We start from the raw sequence: 7,002 nt of genomic DNA on the forward strand, positions 1-7,002 counted from the left end.
AACTTACACCCCATTTTGAGGTATGGTCTGAGAGAGCCTATCAGGCTCTTCAAACATGGTAACCCACATGTTTCTATGAAATTCTCGTTAGGAGCTATTACTCATCAAAGTTTGTCCCAATGCAAAGTCTATGGGATTTTTTTCGCTACTTTTTCGCCCGCCGGATGAACATCGTACACTCGATCGCTTATAAAAGTCATAGCACACCTGTCCTCAATGAGCCGGTCGATTTGACACCTCATTCATGGGTCTATGACAAAAACTGCGGGAGGAGTAGCGCGCAAAAATTGTGTCCAGAAGAAGAAGAAGAAGAACTAGAATGTACATTTCCTGAAGAAAATGTAAATGGTGCTTGCAGTGGCAAAACTCGGCACTCTTGATTAGCATGATGCTAACATAATTACCGTCCTGCTAGGATGTTTTTAGCAAGATGCTAACATGATTAGCATGTTGCTAGCATTATGCTAACACCCTTACCATGCTGCTAGCATGTTTTTAGAAAGATGCTAATCATGTTAGCATAATGCTAGCAACATGCTAACATGATTAGCATGTTGCTAACATGATGCTAACACCCTTAGCATGCTGCTAGCATGTTTTTAGAAAGATGCTAATCATGTTAGCATAATGCTAGCAACATGCTAACATGATTAGCATTATGCTAGCATGATGTTACCATGATTACCATGTTGCTAGCATGTTTTTAACAAGATGCTAACATAATTAGCATGTTTGCTAACATGATGCTAACATGATTAGCATGCTACTAGCATGATGTTAACACAATTAGCATGTTACCAGCATTATGCTAACACATTTTTACTAGTTTGTGTCATGTTTAAACCCTAAGCTAATCACTATTAGCATGTAGCTATTCACTGCTAGCATGTGTAACATGTTGGAAGTCCAGTTTGCTAGCATGAGTCAAAAGAGCCAACCGCCATGTCTCTATGATGCTCTGATGCAGAGATATAGATCTTGCTAAACGGTTGCTAGGGTACTCTGTTTGGTTGCTAAGGAGTGGCTTGGCAGCTACCAATGATGATACTCCAAAGGCTGCTTGACAATATAAACCAACCCCCATGTCTTTATGATGTTCTGATGCAGAGATATAGATCTTGCAAAACGGTTGCTAGGGTACTCTGTTTGGTTGCTAGGGAGTGGCTTGGCAGCTGCCAGTAATGATAAACCAAAGGCTGCTTGCCAGTATGAATGATATAAACCAACCCCCATGCCTGTATGATATTCAGATTTGAAGATATCCCTCTATGCTTTGGGTTGCTAGGGTGCTCTAAATGGTTGCTAGGGCGTGGCAATGAAGTGTTTAAGGTGATTCGTGATTGGCCGTTTGCTGCTCCGAGTCAAATGAGCCCACCCTCATGTTTCTATGACACTCCTATCCAAAGATATTCCTTTGATCTTTTTCAATGGAAGTCTATGGAACTTGTTGCTATGGTGCTCTATATGGTTGCTAGGGCGTGGCTTGATAGCTTCACAATGATCCTGAGAGACTGATTGGTTGCCTGAGTAAAATGAGCCCACCCCCTTGTCTCTATGACATTGTGATCCAGAGTTATGTTCAATACAAAATCCCTATGTAATTTCCCATAGTAGGAAAAACACAGTACTTCCTGGTTCATGGGCACGGCTTCACCATAGTATGTCTATGGGGCAACTTTGGGCAGCTCTTGCGCCCCAGGGGTACAACTTACACCCCATTTTGAGGTATGGTCTGAGAGAGCCTGTCAGCCTCTTCAAACGTGGTAACCCACATGTTTCTATGAAATTCTCGTTAGGAGCTATTACTCGTCAAAGTTTGTCCCAATGCAAAGTCTATGGGATTTTTTTCGCTACTTTTTCGCCCGCCGGACGAACATCGTACACCCGATCACTTATAAAAGTCATAGCACACCTCTCCTCAATGAGCCGGTCGATTTGACACCTCATTCATGGGTCTAGGACAAAAACTGCGGGAGGAGTAGCGCGCAGAAAAAAAAGTGGAAGAAGAAGAAGAAGAAGAAGAATAAGTATGCAGAAGAATAAGAATGGAGCTTTGCCTTTGGCAAGCACCATTAATAATAAGTTTAATAAGCATTTCAGTAAGTTGGCTTTTTCAAGCCAACTTAATAAAGAACTGGGGCCATATTCACAAAACATCTTAAGGCTAAAAGTAGCTCCTAACTTGCCGATTTAGGAGAAACTCTTAAAAATAATGGGCGTGTTTCTTTTCTTTACTCAGGAAACAATATGTTCATAAAGGCTAATGTTTTTTGTATTTGAAGAGCAGAGAATAGTCTTAAGGCCCTTCACACCAAGAATGATAATGCTTTTTTTATTCTAAGCTCATGCGCTTCGGTTTCAAAGTGTGTACAACATGACACTGAACATGTTTTCGCTGTTCTTGTTGCATTTACACGTCTTTAACCAGCAGATGTCTTCAGCATGCTGTTGTTACTTTCTCCGCTTGGCAATTCACAGTGGGGTGTAACAGCTTGTTAGTTCGCGTTCGGGCAATGATGAGTGGAACAAAGTTTACCAATATACGATTTTACTGATTGTTGCAGGGTAAAGTTGTCAAGGTTACAGTTCACAATAACTCCTGGGTGGATCAACTTGAATAAACTAACAGAGAAACAACAGAGAATCTTACTTTTTGCATGACACAGCGAGAGAATATTTTCATCACACGAGCACATGATCTGAACTACATTACCCATGAAGCATTTCGCTAAGGACTACAACACCCGTAAATAGTGGTCTTAAAGCGATATCTCTTATTTCCCCTCTCCCGTAACACTACCCCCACTCTGGATGGTGATTAACCTCTGATTCAAAATTGGTTCCTTGGTCACTATGGAGTGTAAAAGGTGCTCCATAACGGCAGACCCATTCAGTGACTTTAAGCTTTGCTACAGTGACAGCCTGGTCATTGGGCAGGGGATAAGCTTCCACCCATTTGGTGAAATAATCTTGCACCACCAGAATGTAACGATTGAAACACTCTGTTTCATTCATGGGGCCCATCAAATCGACAGCAATCCTTTCCATAGGGGCACCCACCCGCACAGTGCCCATGGGTGCTTGGGGCCTCTTTAGTGGTCGAGCCTTTGCAGCACAGCTGGTACATGTATGACACCAGAGTGAAACGTCTTCTTGCATCTTGTACCAATAATACCTTGTCTGCAGCCAGAACAGCGTACGATCCACACCAAAATGTCCACCCACTGGCCCCTCATGCATCTGGTGCATGACATCTTCCCGGAAAACTCGTGGCAGAATAATCTGGGGGTAAAACTCAGGGCCCTCCGTCAGGTAGAAGTGTTGTACCAAAATGCCATCCTTTATGTAGAGTTTCTGCCACTGGCTCCAGTAGGCCTTTTTTGCCGGCCCGCAGGGTGACACATCTTCCCAGGAGGGTTGCTCCTCACCACTCTCCTTCACCTTTTAATGGGAGAAATATCAGAGTCAGCAGCTTGGGCACAGCACAGTTCCTCAGTGGTCCACCCAACGAATGGAGCAGCGCTTGTGGTAAGGATGGGTTGTACTACCCCCACTAGACAGGACTGCAGAGTAACAGTTCCTGGTGCATTATTTTCAGGTCCGTTGAAGAGGTCACACTGGATGGCCCTGTGTTGGATCTGGGGACAACTTAAGGAGGATTCTTCAAGGTTGCAGGGGCAAGTTGAACGGCATGGCCTATGGGACAGGACGTCCCATTTCCGTGATAGCGCCCAGGACGATGCACAACCCTGAAATCATACTCCCCCAGCTTCTCAAGCCACCGGGCTAACTGTCCTTCTGGTTCCTTCATCCTTATTAGCCACTGTGGGCTGCTATGGTCTGTGCGCACCGTAAAAAGTTTGCCCAGCAGGTATTGACGGAACCGTGCTGTGAACTCCACTACTGCCAGCAGCTCCCTCTGAGTGGTGCAATAATTCTGTGTCACGACCGTCAGTGAGAGTGCCCGTATCAGTCACTAGAGGGCACTCCATCCTGGACTCTTGTTTTCACCCCATGAACTACATTACCCATAACGCACTGCCGGACTCATTATCTCATGATCACTTCATTGCACACACCTGTTTTATATTATGTTATTAGTGTCTGTCTATTTATACTGAGTTGTTTCTGTCTTTGGTTGTGGTTCGTTGTTTGTCACTGGATTCTCTGTTTGTTTTATTTATTTTGTATGGACTGTTTCTCTGGAGTTTGACCATTGCCTGTTTGGATTACGTTTTGGATTACCCTTTAATAAACTAAGCTGCACTTGGATCTTACTCTCTTGTCTCTGTGCAACCCGTGACATTCTGTTCGGTTGGAGTCAAACTCCGACTACCATATGCCAGTACACGTTCCCCACCCTGTTGGATTTGGGACAACACAGCCCCGATTCCAAAGTTGCTGGCATCGGTGTCAAGAATGAGATCACTATTGTCCATAGGGTAACCCAGAATAGGGGCAGTGGTGAGTAGCTTCTTCAGCTTATCAAAGGCCAACTGACACTCTGGGGTTCAGTGGAATCGAGCATGTTTCCTGAGAAGGTCGTGAAGAGGTTTGGCAACTGTGGTGAAGTCTTTGACAAATCGCCGGTAGTAGGATGCGAGACCTACACATTGTCGGACCCCATTAACATTTGTGGGCTATGGCCACTGCTGAATTTTCTGCACTTTTTGGGGGTTGGTGGTAATACCCCGCTCTGAGACTATGTGTCCTAGGTAGGCCACCTGGCGGCGGAAGGACAACACTTGGTTGGTTTTAGTTTTAGGTTGGCTTGACGCAGCCTCTCGAACACTTGTGCTAGTCGTTGAAGCATTTCCTTCACATCTCTTCCCAGCACAATGATATCGTCTAAGTAGACCAGACAGATCTCCCACTGCATTCCAGCCAAGATTTGGTCCATTAAATGCTGGAACGTTGCCAGCACGTTACATAGGCCAAACGGCATCACGTTCCACTCAAATAGCCCCTTCCTGCTGAAGAATGCGGCAGCCTGTCTTGCCCTTGGTGTCAATTCCACCTGCCAGTAGCCTGAGGCTAGGTCTAATGTGCTGAACCATTTCGCCGTTGACGGTATCGAGGGTGTCCTGAATTCGCGGAAGTGGATAAGCATCTTGATAGTGCGCTCGTTCAGAACCCTGTAGGTCTTTCTTTTGCACCATTACGATGGGTGAAGCCCAGCTGCTATTGCTCGGGGAGGCTAAACCAGTGTTTAGATTTTGCTGAATTTGTTCATCGGCACTTTGCTGTTTTCCAGAGGCCATTCTACGTGGTGGTTGTTTTACAGGTGGACCAGGCTGGGTTTGAATGTCACGGTACACCAAGTTAGTGCGACCAAGATCTGTGGGGCCTGTAGAGAAGACATCACTGTAGGCATTAAGCAACTCTGCCAGTTTGCACCACTCTGTCTCTTCCAGTTCCATCGTACTCTCTGCATACAAGGACTCCAGATGACTTGGAACAACAGCAGGAAATGGATCTGAAGGGAGTATTTCAGAGTTTGTGGCCCGAACCACATCAGCGGGCTGGAGAACTCCAGCAATGACTCCCCTTTTCACCTTCACAGCGATGGTGCCTGGGTTATACAATCTGATGGGAATTTGATTACTTGAATGGGCATCAACTACAATTTGTGCCACAATCACCCGGTGCTTCTCCATGAAACCTTTAGTTGGACTCAACAGCACATTGCCCTGCACCTGCTCCCGGAAATGTGCATTGCCTGGCACAATATATTTACGTCCTGCCTCAAGGACAGCTGTGCGTGCTATGCGAACTACATGTGCTCGTGGTTTGTTCCTTGATCACCAAACAATACAATTTTCTTGCTGCCAAAGTCAAGACGTGCTCGTGCTTGCTCCAAGAATGGATGGCCCAAGATGGCTTCCGTGCCCTCAGCTACATCTGCCACAATGAAATTGACACTGACAGTATGGGTTCCGACTTGAATCGGAACGTCGACTTCCCCAAGGACTTGCAGAGCATGCACAGTAGAGAGCTTGAGTGGGGGTCTTACATCTGCTTTAATGGTCTTGTAGCAGTGTCTGAGTAATACACTCCTCCTGGCCCCGCTGTCCAGAAGAGCACATACCTCCATGTCGTACAGCAGTGTGTGTATACACATCTCAGGACCACTCCCCTTGACTCTGAAAACTGTAGAGGCAGGTTGGATTTCCGTAACCTGGGGTGGCGCTGGAGCTACACGTTGTAGGTTAAGCCTAGGAGAAGGACAGTTCCGTCTCATGTGGCCGATACCATGGCAGTTGTGACACACAATCTCTTCCCACTTAATTTTTCCCCTCCTGTGAAATTGCGGTGATCTTGGTTTAAACTCTGATTTTAAATGCTTCTGTCTGTTGAGTCAACGACACTGAACTGTTTTCATCACTTTCACTCTGTTCAGGGCATTCTCGCAGCGTAGCGGCTCTAGCTCTTCGTTCCGTTCTTGTAGCAGACTGCATGAGTTGTGTAACACTAGCGGCTGTTTGACGTGTGGTTTCGTACCTGTGTGCAATCTCGTTGGCGCGAGCCAGGGTATGTGGGCACTCCTCCAGCAGCCGTTGCACGATTTCAGCATCTCCCATCGCTTTAGTGAACACCTCCACACTGATTGAGTCCTGCTCCCTCTCAGAGCGATCTGCGTATACAATGGAAACTTTCTCATAAATATCATCTCTGAGCACATGGAGTAGCTCACCTGCCTTACGGACCCTCTGCCTCAGCTCTATTCCAATGGCAGCAGCATGTTCAGATGATGGGCCATATGCAGCTTCTACTTCCTCCACTATACGAGCATAATCCCAGCGGCCTGGCCTGGGGTTCTTGTGGATTACTGCACCCGCTATACGCACTAAACAGAACCTCATCTGCATAGTCATGTTCTCTCAGACCAGTGATTAGCTCTGGCGCAATCCTCAAAGCGACTTAGAAACTCTCTCCATGAAGTGGAACCATCAAACTGACCTGCCCTTAAGTGTGGGCAGTTCAAATTTGCAGGTGTACTCT

Source organism: Chanodichthys erythropterus, chromosome 16 (assembly GCF_024489055.1).
Source record: "Chanodichthys erythropterus isolate Z2021 chromosome 16, ASM2448905v1, whole genome shotgun sequence".
In the NCBI taxonomy this organism is placed as follows: domain Eukaryota; kingdom Metazoa; phylum Chordata; class Actinopteri; order Cypriniformes; family Xenocyprididae; genus Chanodichthys; species Chanodichthys erythropterus.